At 40.4% G+C, this 15640-nt stretch overlaps 1 long non-coding RNA gene across 1 annotated transcript in view; it reads left to right on the forward strand.

The window, feature by feature from the left end:
* Positions 1-10708, forward strand: part of LOC123343563 — a 66229-nt gene extending 55521 nt beyond the window's left edge. Inside the window, exon 3 of the long non-coding RNA XR_006572277.1 lies at positions 10627-10708. This is a non-coding gene — a long non-coding RNA (uncharacterized LOC123343563). The remainder of the gene's footprint in view (positions 1-10626) is intronic.
* Positions 10709-15640: the final 4932 nt, after the last annotated feature.

The following is a 15640-nucleotide window of genomic DNA, read 5'->3' on the forward strand; positions in this document are numbered from 1 at the left end:
AGAGAGATGCATGAGCCTAGCTGTGTAGAGCTGCACACAGCTCTGTAACTGCAAGTGCAGAAGATTTAATCCACAGAGTTGGAGATAGGAAATTATCTGACAAAAATGTTAGCAGTGTAAGGGCAGTTTCTTGTCCACAGTTAAGATTAGTGTGTATAAGAACCTTAAGTGTTAATCCAGAGTGAAGACAAGTGTGTTTTTTCTAAGTGCTAAGCAGCTGGAAAACAGTGTTTTCAGAAGGAGTTGTAATTAATGATATTCTTATTTCACTTAGGCCTCTCGCTGCATCATCAGTTAAAGTAATTTTTCCAAATGTTCTACCATTTAGAAGAAATGAGCAGTTGAGAAAGGACCAATTGTCATTTCAGAAAATTAACTAAGTCCAATTAAAATGATTCCTCTGGCTTGCAAATCAGCGAAGATCAATTCTGTTGTGGTGTTTGGAAATCAATATTCACTTTAAGATTGAAAGTCAAAGTTCTGACTTTACCTTTAAGATTTATGAAGATTATTTTGGATTGCATTGGATCAAATTAATCTCTGGTGTAACTGCATTGAAGTCAGAGGAATTAGACCTAAGATGGGTTTGAGCTATTGTGTCTACAGGCCCTGAAGATGTGTTTTGTATTGTTGGGACACTGTTTTCCTATGCCCTGTGTTAAAGCCATACACTGCTCTGAATCCACCCCCACAACGCCGAATGACGCCCATGGGAATTGTGCATGTAGATCAACAGCTCTAGCTGCTCTTCAGTTTGCATGTCTTTGTTGCTCGCTAAATACAGGCTCTCTGCAGCAGACTGGGGGCTAGACTTTTCCTTACCACATATAAAGTCTGACATTCTGAATCATAAATTCATTGCTTATTGAAGGAATGAAACACTTTTCGGATTTTAATTTCAAATGAGTTTATTTGGAGATTGCATATCTGCACAGGAAAAAGGTCTCCCCTAGAAGAGACAAAATTGGTAAGTCTTAATAAAATTGATGTAATGATAGTGAATGTACTGCCTGTATAAAGGCAAACTTATATTGACTTAATCCTCTCAAAAATGACACATATAGGGTGTGCTTTTAATGTAATTTTTTATCATTACAGGAAAGACATTAGAATCCCTTTATCCACACCACCAGGTTCTGGAAAAATGTCCTCAAGAAAATGGGAACTGTCTATTCTTTATGGGTGAAATTTGCCCATATGCCGAGGACCAATTCTTGTTGTACGCGCCACTTAAGTACCACTGTTTAGAGGACTTAAGTGGCACATATATCTTTGCACAGCAGTGAATTTCACGCATGATATTGATTTGCTTGACACAAAACGCAGGTTTATTGAGCCAATAAATATGGGCAATTAACCAGTATCAGGTTAGGAGGTTTTTAATCTCTTTGCAGATTTTTTTTCTTATTCACATTGAAACTTCCTATTTAAAAAAGTAAGCTAGAATTTTTATCTAAACTGTCAGTTATAATATCATGATCTTAGTTTCATACTACTAGGAGGAGGGGAAGAAAAAGTGGTGCTTCAACTAGCAAATGGGCAAATTTGACTTTATTATAGTGCTGCCAGTTCTTTCCATGTCACGGCTAGATGTACTGTGAGACATTCCCACGCTTCACGTGGTAACTAAACATACAGAGAAAAAATAAGTTAATCAAAAAGCACTAAAGTCATCCCTGCCATAAATTAAGCTCAGCGTACTTGTACCAATGAAGTTATGCCAGGGATGAATTTGGCCCCAGTCTCCTATCATTGTTGGATGCAAAGAATGCGCACTCCAACAGATATTTATTTATGCACATGTATTAGTATTTTATTTATTCATGTATGTTTATTTAGAGCATAAGCTCTTTGCAGCAGAGACCACCTTTTTATTCTGTGTTTCTATGGCACCTGCACAATGGGGTCCAAGGAATTAACACAATACAAATAAATAACAATAATAATAAAGCATCTATTCTGCAGGCCCCTATTTAGTGCCAGGAGATGACTCATACCACTTCTATCTAGAGATGACCAAATAATGGAGAACCAATTTCACAGAATATTTGAAGTTATTTCCATTTCCCAGGGTTTTAAAGCAACAATTTTAGAAATTCTTGATGGAATTTTTTTTCAGTTTTTTTTAATTCTCTTCCCCTCTCTCTTTTTTTGGGTCACTGCATGCAATAAAATGAACAATGTCTAGGTTTTCCCCTCTGCCTTGTTCCTCTTGCTACTGTGTAACATTTCAAGAATTCTCTAACTTTGGGGAAGGTCCAGAGGCACAGCTAGTTTCATTATTTACAGAGGGGCAAAAGAAAAAATGAAAAGATTCCTAAACATCCATCGTTCTATTGTCTTCAGTCAAAAAATGGGAGTTGGAGGAGGAAGGGGGAGAAAATTCAAAATTTTAAAATTTAGTGCAAAACTGGAAAGTTTTGGAAAAAAACCATTTTGCCCAAAAGTTTTTGGTTTTAAAAAAGGCCCTTTTAAATTGAAAAATGTTGGCCAAGTCTACTTCTACTGCAGAAATCAGTTGAGAAGGAGAATTAGGATTTTATATTTTCCTTTATAACTTTGCACATTTTCTTCACCATAGTGTACATTAGTCTTTGAATTAATGAGTCATCTTGTGCCTGTATTCATGTTCTTCAACCTTTCTGTACTGTTTTGTTACCCTGTTGTGATTTAATATTTATATTGCCGTAGCTCCTCAATACCTCAGACCATGCCAGAGCCCCATGATGCTAGACACTGTGCAAATGTTGTTGCATCATATCTGAGATTAGACTGCAAGTATAGTGTCTGACTTCTACTGTGAGGCACTTTGCATGTGTTGGGCACTGTAGAATAATAAAAATTAATAGTAATAATAAATATGTACCAAGAGACAAATTCAGTGGGGTTACACCAAGTATGAATTTAGCCCTTTTGAATCCACTTCATTTTACATTAAATCTGACAATAATGCACAGCACATCTGGCATTAATTGGAAAAGAACTGGCTGTAACTGCAGCAGAGTATAATGTGCTGTACTTGCCAGTCAAAGCACCCTTTTCCCTCACTCCCCTTTTTGTTTGCAGTAGTGTGAAGCTAAGGTCGTGATCTATAACTGACAGTTTTACATTAAGCCAGAGGCCTCTGAACTTTAGTTTATATTTCCTGAATTGTTTAACTTTGTCAGATTAGAACTGAATGTAAGAATTAATGGATAGAAAGCTGGAAAGAATGATAAAGGTACCATTAGCAGCAGGGTTCTCTCCCACCCCCTTATATTAATGTAGAAAAAGTCTCTATATGCTGAGTTCCTGGGCTTGAGTCTCACTTACTCCATCACTACACTTGGGTCAGGAAATGTAGGGTGAAGGATAAAGGTATATTTTATATCACCTTTGTTATTCCCCTGTTCTTGGGTGTGTAAAGCTTGCCTAGCCCAGATGTAACTGCAGTTGAGAAAGCAATGAAATACAGAATTATAATGCTCCTACAGGAGATGAGGGTAATATGACATGGACCAAGCAGCAAGTCTCTTGTAAGGGTAAATTGAACTTCTACAACTTGTAAAATTCATTTAAAGACAACAAACAGTGGCTAATTAAGAACTTGTGAAAATATTTTAACTCTCAAAAGGCTTTGGATAAAGTCTCTCACAAGGCTAGTAAGGAAACATGATAACCATGAGCTGACATCTGTCGGCTTGTCAGGGATTAAAAGATGGTTAATAGGCAGCAAAGATTAAGAATGAATGAACAGGTCAGAGAACAGGAAATGAGTTTATTAGTAGGGTACCTCTGGGACCAGCTTTGACCTCTAGAGGAAAGGAAGTAAAGTGACATATTTTGCTGAAGATGTAAAATTACTGAGATTAGTCTAGGCCATGGGAGATTAACAGGAATTCATATGGCTCTGATGAAATTTGACAAGTGAAGAGCACATAGCAGATGAAATTCAACACAGATAAGTGCAGTGTCATGCACATTGGAATGAACAATGAATACTAAAGAGTCTGACTCGTATTTAACTAGCACCATTTATACAGTAGGTTCCCAAAGTGCTTTATAAGATATTGAACTAGCAGTCTCTCTCTCTCTCTGTTGTACAGTGTGTGCATCTAGCTATCTGTCTAATTTCTGCTATCAATGAAGTGCAGTGGCTGTTTTCTCAGTGCACTGTAATATTTCAAACACTTCATCAGAGAAAGGATGAAATTCACTTGTGTACAGAGAACCAGGATATAGCCTCTGTATCACTCAGGTTCCATTTTCAGATCTTAAGTGAGACTTAAGCACTACCTAGATCTTGGCCTGGCTCTTTGCATTGGGATAAATTGCACTTGAAGCAAAGAATATCTTAGCCATTCAAAGTGACAGGAGCAATTTTAAGTAAGCAGGAGATAGTTACTGGAACTGGTCAGAAAACTGATCAGAATGAAATTGTGATGGAAAATGAGAAACCCTGGATCATATCCTCACTGTGTGTAAATCAATTGATTTGATTTATCCATTGATTTGATGGAGCGATGGTGGTTTATCTCGCCTATGGATCTGGCTTCCTGTCTTGAAGATTTTCCATGATTTTGCTCTACCATCTTCTGATGGCTATTCTGATCCACTTGGAAATTAGCCAGGATACTGGGGCTAATACATCTGACTCTTGTGAAATGTGCTACAGGTTCCTTAATGGCTATGCAGGTTGTCAGAACCTTGCAATAAAGTGGGACTAAATGAGTGAAATTCACCCCAGTTAGAAAACCAGCATGAGGACCACCTCAAATCTAACTCACATCCTCAAAGTAAGATTGGAGTGATTCACATGCCCTGCACTGATCTTTTGCACAGGGATGAATTTCACCCTGTGAAGAGTAGTAAAATCTGATATCATATAAATAAGAACAGTGTCTGTGTTTACACTTGCTAGAATTCATTAAAATTCCTATCAGACTCCAGTTTCAAATCACCAGCTCAGGTCGGGAAGAAATTTTCTCCATTGCCAAGTTTGCCATAGAATTGAACGTGTAGGTACTAGTTGGGCTGAACACAATGTCCATGAACGTTTTTCCTTCTCCCCCCCCATATTCCCTCCATTTTTTGGCTGAAATTTCATTGTGACAATTTTTTCAAACAGTTCTACAATTATATATATTATGGGGTTATTTTAATTTCTGAAACATAGGGAAATAGGAAAGGAAGCTGAATTAGATGGACCATTGTTCTCTTTTTGGTTTGGTAGCTCCTATGTTCCTGCAGTACAAGCTCTTTGTCTTATCCAACATAAAATCAATGCTGCAGAAGAATTGGCAGATATGCAGCAGAATAGCTATTATTCCTGAAATAACCCAAAGAAAACTGAATTTTCCCATTTCTCCTGCATAATCTTTTGAATTTCATTAAAATAATCAGTTCACTGGGCTACTGGCTCTTCCCCTCCTTTTTTAAATATAAAAATAAGATAGACGAGAGAACAATTTTTGTTAACTGTTTGCTTTACTTCATTTGCAGTGTTTCTTCTGTCAAATAAAACTTTGGAGATTAGCAAATAAAATACATCACCAAATGTTTCCATCTGTAATTAATGGATAGATTAAAAGTTTAATACAATACACAAACACTCCTAGGTCTTTCTCCCTAAAACTATCCCATGGAGACCGAAAACACCCTTTCCTAAGATTTGAAGTGCTTCAAAAAGCTGTAATCAGACTTTTTTGTTTCCACGAAGACTAGTGCTATTGTATTTCATTTTTCTCCTTGACAAGTTGTACTTTTTCTTCCTATCAATTAGTTTGGGTAAGTCTGAGGTGAATCTGGCCCTCATTAAAGTGGAAAAATAAATGGCACTGGTACAATACAGGCAGGTATTTGGCAAAATTCCCTTTGCAGCTCTGCTAGGGCAACTCAAGTTTGACCTATAATGCCCCTGTTATTCTGACTCAGATCTCTTATGAGCTGAGCTTGCCAATGATGCCGAACCATGCAGTGCTTTTCTAGATGTGTGTAACCATCTACTAGGGATGCCATCAGTATTTCCACTTGCAGTATTTCAAGTTAAGTCTGAAGAGACGAAAGGTTTCTTTAACCCACTGCATCATGTTGTCTGGTGTGAGAGATACTCCGCTGATGTGAGGTATCCACGCCAAGCAAAAAAGTGACAGAAAAATGAAACCCTGTCATGTTACCTGTCTATGCCAGTTCCAGAAACTACCGTAGTTCTTTTTATTTTATAAATTTCATCTTCCAAAGACTGCTTAGTCCCACCATGTGCGTGACACAAACCTGAGAGAAAGTGAGCGGGTCACATGCATGTTGGGCAAAAAGCAGACAAGATAAGCAAAATGTGTTCTCTCTTCAACAGCCATCACTAGCATAGAGGGGCTTATGAAGCATATGCATAGGGGGGAGGGGTAGCTCAGTGGTTTGAGCATTGCCCTGCTAAACCGTGAGTTCAACTCTTGAGGGGGCCATTTGGGGATTTAGTTGGGGATTGGTCCTGCATTGAGCAGGGGGTTGGACTAGATGACCTCTTGCGGTCCCTTCCAACCCTGACAGTCTATGTATCGTACACTGATTTAATGTGTGATTTTTGTCTCCCTTTAGAGGCTTGCCTCTGCAACTAAATTTCCCTATTACCTTCAGTTTAAGGTGCTTTCCCTGAGCTCAAAAAGTAGAGGCCTGTGTTTCTGGTGTAGTAGTTCCTGGGTTCAATCTCTGCTGAAGAACCAGGGTGGGATCATTATAAAGTTGCACCACAAATTAGGACTTGAACTCTTGTGGGGTCCTAGATGCTTGAGACAAGGTTGTATTGGAGGGGAGAGTGTGTGATGTACTGGCCTAGTGCATGTCTAGGATCTCATGTCATCTTTGGTTCTAGGTCCCAGCTGTGATCCTGTCTGATAAGTGGTGGGTTCATTACCCAGAGGTTTGCACTTCTCTTGGGTTTCTTTAGCCATTTGTATGTTAGGTGCCTGATTTCAGAGATCTAAGCCCTCATGACTCCTGTTGTTAATTAACTTCAGTGGGAGCTGCTGGTACTCAGCACCTCTGAAAATTAGGCTTTAGGCCTTTTTTGCCAAGAATTTCCTACCATTGCTGCTGCTGGTTATTTAGAAGGGTGTTCTTGTGGTCAAGGCATTGGACTGAGACTCAGCAAATCTGGGGTGTGTTTGCCAGCTGTGCCATAGACTGACTGTGTGCCCTGGGGTATATCCCTTAGTGGCTGATTCTGACCTGTGCTGAGCAAAACTCTGATATGAGAGAGGGAGGGGGAGGTTCTTCAAGGAGCTGGTTCTGGATCCCTTATTCTGGGAACTGGAGTTGGCCCCAGTGATGATTGGAGCTGCTCCTTGGCAGCATTAAGTTGGGCCATTGCTATAGCCTCTTTAATAGATGCTACATCAGGGAGGATTGCATTTGCCCTGCCCACCTTGCCCACTACATTGGGAGGGACATGGGGTGGAGGAGCAGAGCCAAGACATGTCAGCAGGGAGTTCTTCTCTAGTATGGGAGCTCTCTGCTGCGTATTTGTAAACTACTTGGAGAATCTGGCCCTTAATCTCACTGATCCATGCCTGTAAAAGTAATATCCCCTCTCTCCCACCCTCTCTCTGTTTCATCTACAGGATTTAGATTGTCAGCTCTTTTGAGCAGTAAATATCATGTGTTATGTGTGTGCACAGTGCCTTGAACAAGGGGGAAATTGTGAAGCACAATGGGAAATTGATTTCAATGGGATTTAAGTGCATGCTTAAATACTCTGCTGAAATAGGGCCTAATGTGTCTTTTCTCCTCTGCAGCACATCACACAGGGAACATTTGATTGGATCCCATTGTTTGGATGTGCACAGTTTTAGATAAGGCCCATATCTCCTTCAAGCAGTAGAGTATGAAAAGCAGATGTGTATTCAGAGCACTCAGATCCCAGTAGCAGAACAGGGAAACATGTTTTTTTTCAAAATATTTTTATTGTGGTCACAAACACAGGAAAATCAAGATTTCATACATAGAGAGAGTTCCAAATAAAACAGACAAGAGAAGTTGGATAATTGTAAATACATACTTGCTTGCAAATAAATTTCTTAACCAGTGCTGAGATATCATAATTGTATAATACAGTAGATGTAGTTTCTTTGGGAATGTGTATGTATATAACTCCTATTATTATTAATAGAAATTTAAGTCCATCAAAATTTTAAACACAAATGTTTAAAAGTTTTTGGTTTGATTTCCTTTTAAAAACACAGACAGATATTCAGTTTGGTGCTCAATAGTTAAAAGGTTCCAAATTGATTTTTACTGGGGAAAATGTAACACTTCCTGTTAGGATCCATCCCTCCAGTAACTTGTGAGCATAAATCAGAATGATCATCCAGGTTAATGAGTGTTAAAGTTGTTATAACCCTTTTCTTGTTTCAAAGATGAATGGAAATTGGCTGATTTCAAAAAACATTTTATTTGATCTACTGATTCATTAATTTCCTGCAGACACAATAAAGTACATCTCACTTCTGGATTCTTTCCAGTTTTTCTCTAAAAACTGACAAATATTAAAAGATAAAATACTAATACAAGAAATATCTCAACACTGACTAGTCTATGAATTGTGTACTGTTTTGTCTGAGACCAGTACTCCAATACCAAGTTAAATTCCTTTTTATTTTGCTGCAAAACTGAAGACATTGCATGTAAAGGTTGAACTCCTTTCTAGTTATAAAACACAATGGTCTTTATTTCCTTATTGAAACTAACAGGAGTTATAGACAGACATTCCAGAGCACAGAAACAAGAATATACTTCTCAAATGTCAGGACAAAATGCAGATGGCAAATGTTAAAGCATAACTCAAGGCAAGCTGAGCTGAAAATGTCCCCCCCAAAGATATGCTTTTTTAGGCCCTGATCACCAAGGGACTGATGCATATATTTAGTTTTAAGCATGTGAGCCCATTTGACTTCACTGGGACTAGCAATATGCTTGAAGTTAAGTGTGTGCTTAAGTCCTCACAAGATCAGGGCCTTATTGCCATTAAATGAAATCCAAACAAACCCATAGTTAAGAAAAATACTATTTAATGAATGTACAGTGTATGATGCTCATTACTGACTAGGAACTTACTATTTATTATCTCTCATTTGACTTGCGGTGGCACCTAGCATCCTGTTGTGCTAAGCAATGTACATACTGAAAGATGGTTCCTGCCTGTGCTGGAGTATATAACCCCCCCACTGGCATGGAAAGGGACATGGAGAGCTGCTTTGGATTGGCGTGGCCCTGCCCCTCCATGTCTGCAGATCACGGCAGGACCGGAGGAGGAGTTAAAAGGGGGGAACTCCGCTCAGTTGGGGGCAGCCCTGAGAAGGGAACAGACTGTTGAGTGCCAGAGGGCCGGCAGTCTGCAGAGCCCCTGCCCTGGCTGAAGGAGGATGCAGATCCCCTGAGGTAGACAGGGGAAGAGACTGAGACTTGCACTGGAGCCTCAGTGAACTCTGAAGTGGACCACCAGGTCCCCCTGCAGTAAGAGAGGCACATAGTCTGGCGGGAGCTGCCTACAGGTTTTTTCTTTGCCTTTCTGTTTAACCTTGTTTGCTGTCTGTGGGCTGTTTTGTTTCAGCTTAAGCCCTGTGCAGGGAAGAAGCTGCCAAGAGGCGGGTCTGCTCGAAAGACACCCTGCAGCACCGGGGGTGGAGGTAATTGGACCCGCATGTGTGTGCTCCCCATGTAGCTCCTAAAGGGGGCGCTATGCCATGGACAGATTCATGACACTGCCCGAAACAGCAAACAATATCAATAGACATGACAGACAAAGAAAGTTTATCACCATTGCACAGAGGGATAAAGTGAGTTTCCCATGGTCAAACTGGGAATCTATGGCAGTGCCAGGCTCTCGTGAGCCCTACCCCAGTGCTTTCACCACAAGACCATCTTCCCCCTCAGGAGGCTTGGCGAGAGTACTCATAGCTTTCTTTTTCCAGAGGCATGAATCGTTCCCTACTTCACTACCAACTGTGTTGTGCTTTTTTCTCTTCGTTATGAGATGATTTTGAGATGTTATGTTGTAACTGAATGTGTCAAAAGCCTACACTATTAATTTGAGACTTCAGTCTGTAGATCCCTTTGGAACTGTTAATTCACTGCCTTCTCAAAGGCATAGCCATTTATGGAAATGTCCTATCTCCATCTGCATTTCAACTCTTCAATGGCCTTGTCTGATGTCTGGCCCCAAGTATTACTTTTAGCTCATTTAATATGAATGAAAAAGCAAACCCCCCAAACCATGTGCATACAGTCCCCAATGCTAATGTGCCAGGGCTTGATAGGTATTTGTAGACAGTCCTAATCCCATGGCACAGTTTCCAAGAGTTTGAGTCACTGTTCAGGTAACTTTGGATAATCACTTACTGTCTCCCTAAGTTGTCCTGTGTTTCCAACTGCATGGAGCATTCAGCTTTACTTCATGTAGTGTTGTTGTGAACGGTTAAACAGCTGCTGAAGTCCACTCCAGGGGTGGTTCCCTTTCCACTTTTCATAGATTATAAGGCTGGAAGGAACCACCATAATAATTTAGTCTGACCTCCTGCATGACACAGACCATAGGACTTCCCTGAATTAATTCCTGTTTGAACTTAATGAAGTGATTCTTCTCTTTGTGCATAGATGTGTTTCCACAGTATGAGGCCAGGCAGAGCAGAGTGGGGAAGCAAAGCCTGAGGCAGGAAGAGAAGAAAGTATCCTCAAGAAAAATGTGGTTGGTATGAGTGGTCATGTCTCTCACATTCTCAAGAAGATAACACTGTAAAATGGATATGAATTGTCACACTCGCTTCTGTGAAATTGGGAGATGAAGGGCTATAGGACCCTGTGAGGATCTCCTTAGGTTCCAAAGGTTTGGATAAGCATCCACATCTTTGGATGATTATCTGAACCAAATTCATGTCATTTGAGGTTGCCCCATGACTAATTGGTCCTAGTTATATTTTTCCAGTGTTAAGGCTGATTTCGTGCCTACTTTTACAATTAGTTTTGCAGCAGTGATGCTTGATTAGGGCATGCCTTCATGCGTCTTTCTCCAGGGTGGCTGACTGCAGGCTTTATAGTATTAATGATGGGGTTTGCGTGCTTTTTGTTTTATGACCCTTTTAGTCCCAGAAGAAGGGAAATAATTATTTTAAGGCAGAAAGGAGTGAATTATAATTGAGCAAGTGAAACTTGGAATGTGGAAAATACTCTGTATTCCTATAGGCTATGAGTTCAGAAGCAAACCCCAGAACAGGGCAAGACTTTTGCTTGTAAGACTAAAACAAGATGACTTGAGTCTGACCAAAATCATCTTGTCTAGTTCCATCTCTGGTTTTTACCTAGCTGACCAGCTATTGTATCAGCTAAATGTCTTCTCAGGGATGGGGAATGGGCCTTTGGGCTCCCGTTTCTTTATTTCTATATATATTAAAGAGGAATACTTTGCTGAAACATGATACCCCATTGTGGGTGGGTATTGCCAGCTCATCTGCTGAAGCTGTTCTGTGTGATACTGTATTAAACTTCCACTGCTGCTTTTCTGTGCTTGCACAGTCTGTGTGCAGGTAGCAGCCTGCATGGGTCACAATCAGTAATATCCTGCTACACATTAAAAGCAGTGGGAAGGAATTCTGGCTGTGATGATAATGCCAGGAGGTCTGTCCAACTTTTCCCCTGCAGCTGCTGTCCCCATGCTGTGTATGCATGCATATGCAGGCTGCCTTCCTCTTTCAGTGCATGATCCAAAGACCACTGAAATCAGTGAAAAGTATCCCAGTGACGTTAGAGGGTTTTGGATTATGTCTATGTGCTGTTTTTAATCTGTGGACCGAAGGAGTTAGCACATTCTTTTGTGCCCATCAGCTCTCATTGTATCTTTACAGTATTTTACCAACATATAGAATTAGCCACCAACCTTGGGGCATCCATAGAGAAAGCGAATCCTTCCGTGGGATGTCCCCTTCCCTCTCCCAAAGGTAGCACAATGCCAGCTTCATGGCAACCACTTGGATGCCTCTGGCCCTCAGCTCCATACTCTCCCCAGTGGGGAGAAGCCGCACATTAGCAGTTTATGCTGTAACCTGTGGGATTTTGCCGTGGAAACTACATGAGTTGCCCTGGGAATCATGCTGGCCTGAAGTACTGATGCCTAGGGAATCCCCTCAGCCATACACCTTGTCTGTGCTCCCATTTTCACAGTGGGGCTGTAACCATGCTATTATTATTACAATGTATTTGTATTTCCACAGTGCTCAGAGGCCCCAGCCATAGTCCAGCACCCCATTGTGCAAGGCACTGTACAAACACAAAACAAAAAGATGGCCCCTGTCCCAACAAGTTTATAATCTAAGCATAAAAAAAAGAGACAACAGATGGACACAGGGAAAGAAACAATGAGACAATTTTTGCCAGCATGATAGGTAGTGGTCTAAGTACACCAGAGGCCTAACCCTTGTCAATTTTTTGTAGGTTTCTCAGAAAAGGAGGGTTTTGAAGGAAGATAATGACTGAATGGAGGGAGGGTCTTTTGCTGGCTCTGGAAGAGGTGGAGTTTATGGGATAATGGCTCTATTCCCCCCTCTCCCATGACGCTTGGCGACAGTGAACTGGTATATGCCTCTATCTGCTCTCCTCCACACCTCATAGCTGACAGCTGAGGACCTCTTGTCAATAAGCCTTTTGTCTTGGGTTATATTTTACCCATTGCTTTTGTTTAGTTATTGTATTGTTTAGAGTCCTGCACTGTATAAAATCCTGTGATTTCATGTTTTTTTTCTTTTTTAAATTAATTTTTAATATCTATTTTGTGAGGATCAATTCTTCCCCAATGATCTAACAGCTCTGGGAGATGTCTTTTAAGTTCTTCTTCTCCCCTTAGTAATGGTCATATTGCAGTTGTAACAGTCATAATGCGGTTGTTTGACCAGGCTCTTAACTGAAAGAGATTGAGCGGTTCCATTTCCTGTTTGCTTTCACCTTGATTTTTCTCTAAACACTCTTGGTAGATGTATGTCATTAAAGATGCATTCATGAGCAAACATATAAATAAATAATATGGAAAGGAAACTCCATGCTTCAGTCAAAGAGAATGTAGATGGTACTTTGTGCTGTATGGCAGAGGTGGGAGGATGTTGCAAAATAAATCAAAAGTTTGTGAATATTTGTACAAATAAAACCAAGGAATTGGCCCCCACAGTGTTTTCAATGGCTATTTTTATTTATTAATTTAATTTTATAAATATTAGTATTCTCAACAGAAATGCTCCTGTAGCCATTTGAAAAGCTTTTCTCTCTCCTTTTTAGCCACATAATAGATTCATCACTGTAATGTTTGCAAATGAGGGAGGAAACAGCTCATGAATACCAGCAAAGCAAATCAGTGAGCTTATTTACAAGAATGTTTTCCTGCGTTCACTCAGCTTCATCATATGTGGTTCAATCTTTAGAAATTCAATAAGGTTCTTTTTCATTATGATTCTAGTAAAAGATATTTCATTAATTTGAATCATCTAAAAATGATTCTTGTCTATATGTGTTATGGCAGTATATGAGTAGAATATAGATATTTTGTTAATGTCACATTTCTGTAAGGGATAGAAATGTAGATTAGGTGCGGTAATGCTAGAATGAGGGTGATATAAGTATCTGAATGGATGGAAGTTTAGATAACTACACATGTTAACTGCTTCTAGTAATACTTGGGAGACAAGGTGGGTGAGGTAATATCTTTTATTGGACCAACTTCTGCTGATGAAAGAGACAAGTTTCTGAGCTTACACAGAACTCTTCTTCAGGTCTTGGAAAGGTGCTCTGAGAGTATGTCCAGACTACCCGCCAGATCGGCGGGTAGCGATCGATTTATCGGGGATCGATATATCGTGTCTCATATAGACGCGATATATTGATCCCCGAATGCGCTCCCCGTCGACTCCGGAACTCCACCAGAGGGAGCGGGGGTAGCGGAGCTGCGGCCATCGATCCCGCGCCATGAGGACGAGAGGTAAATCGAAATAAGATATGTTGACCTCAGCTACAGTATTCCTGTAGCTGAAGTTGTGTATCTTACATCGACCCCCCCCAGTGTACACCAGGCCTGAGTGTCACAACTAAATACAAGGTGGATCAGACTGTTAAGCATAAGGGGCTAACACATGTTGCAAGTGACAATTCAAGGTGAAGTGGCTCATTAACATATCTGTAGGACAAAGTGTTCGTTCATGGACCCTGAAAGGTGTGTTCTAGAGTATATTGGTCATCATAGCAGTGGAGATGTCTGATAAATATTTAGTATTGACCTAACTCACTGACATAACTCCAATTTCCAGGGTTTCCATTCATTTTTGGTCATCACTCATTTTTATTGCTTCAAATTACTTACATCAGAAATAAAGAGTATTGAAACTGAGGTTCTAAAGAGAAGTGTATCCTCTAAAGGAAGTTTGCTGTGTGAATCATTTGTACATCATTTTGGGTGTTTGTCATGCACTGTGTCCGTCCCATTCTTGGGCCTTCCCAGGTGGAGAGGCACCATCGTTAACTTCAGCAGAGTTAGGATTAGTGGAGAAATGGATCAGTTTAATAATACCACAGTCTGAGTTTTGGAAAGAAGAAAAAAAGAGATCTATGTGTGACGGGTTGGATCACAGTAATCCCCTTGGGAATTGATAACTGATATGCCAAGACTACTTCTGCCCCTGCTTTCCCTGCCAGTCTGCGAATCCAGCACCCTGTCTTGCTGAGCCAGACACGCCAGTCTGCTCCAACACAGACCCTGGGTCTGAACCATGTGCGCCAAAGCTGCAGACTTAACTGAAAGCACCTTACAGAAGTGTTCCTGTCTTTAACACTCAGATGCCCAACTCCCAATAGGGTCTAAACCCCAAATAAATCCATTTTACCCTGTATAAAGCTTATAAAGGGTAAACTCATAAATTGTTTGCGCTCTGTAACACTGACAGACAGATGTGCACAGCTGTTTGTCCACCCCCCAGGTATTAATACATACTCTGGGTTAATTAATAAGTAAAAAATGATTTTATTAAATACAGAAAGTAGGATTTAATTGGTTCCAAGTAGTAACAGACAGAACAAAGTGAATTACCAAGCAAAATAAAATAGAACATGCAAGTCTATGTCTAAGAAAACTGAATACAGATAAAAACCTCACCAGTTCCAGTAAGCTTCCTTTTACAGACTAGTCTCCTGCTAGTTTGGGTCCAGCAATCACGCACACCCCTTGTAGTTATTGTCCTTTGTTCCAGTCACTTTCAGGTATCATAGAATATCAGGGTTGGAAGGGACCTCAGGAGGTCATCTAGTCCAACACTCTTCTCAAAGCAGGACCAATGCCCAGAGAGATTTTTATGCCAGTTCCCTAAGTGGCCTCCTCAACGATTGAACTCACAACCCTTGGTTTAGCAAGCCAATGCTCAAACCATCCTTGGGGATGGAGAGATTATCTCTTTAGCCAGATGAAGACCAAATGGAGGAGTCTCCCACGGGCTTAAATAGACTTTTTCCTCTGGGTGGAGACCTTCTCCTCTCCCCTATGAAAAGTCCAGTTTTGGAGTTTTGGAGTCACATGGGCAAGTCACATGTCCATGCATGATTCCATTTTTACAGGCAACAGCCATTGCTTACCTGCTCCCTTGAA

Source organism: Mauremys mutica, chromosome 11 (genome assembly GCF_020497125.1).
Source record: "Mauremys mutica isolate MM-2020 ecotype Southern chromosome 11, ASM2049712v1, whole genome shotgun sequence".
NCBI lineage: Eukaryota > Metazoa > Chordata > Testudines > Geoemydidae > Mauremys > Mauremys mutica.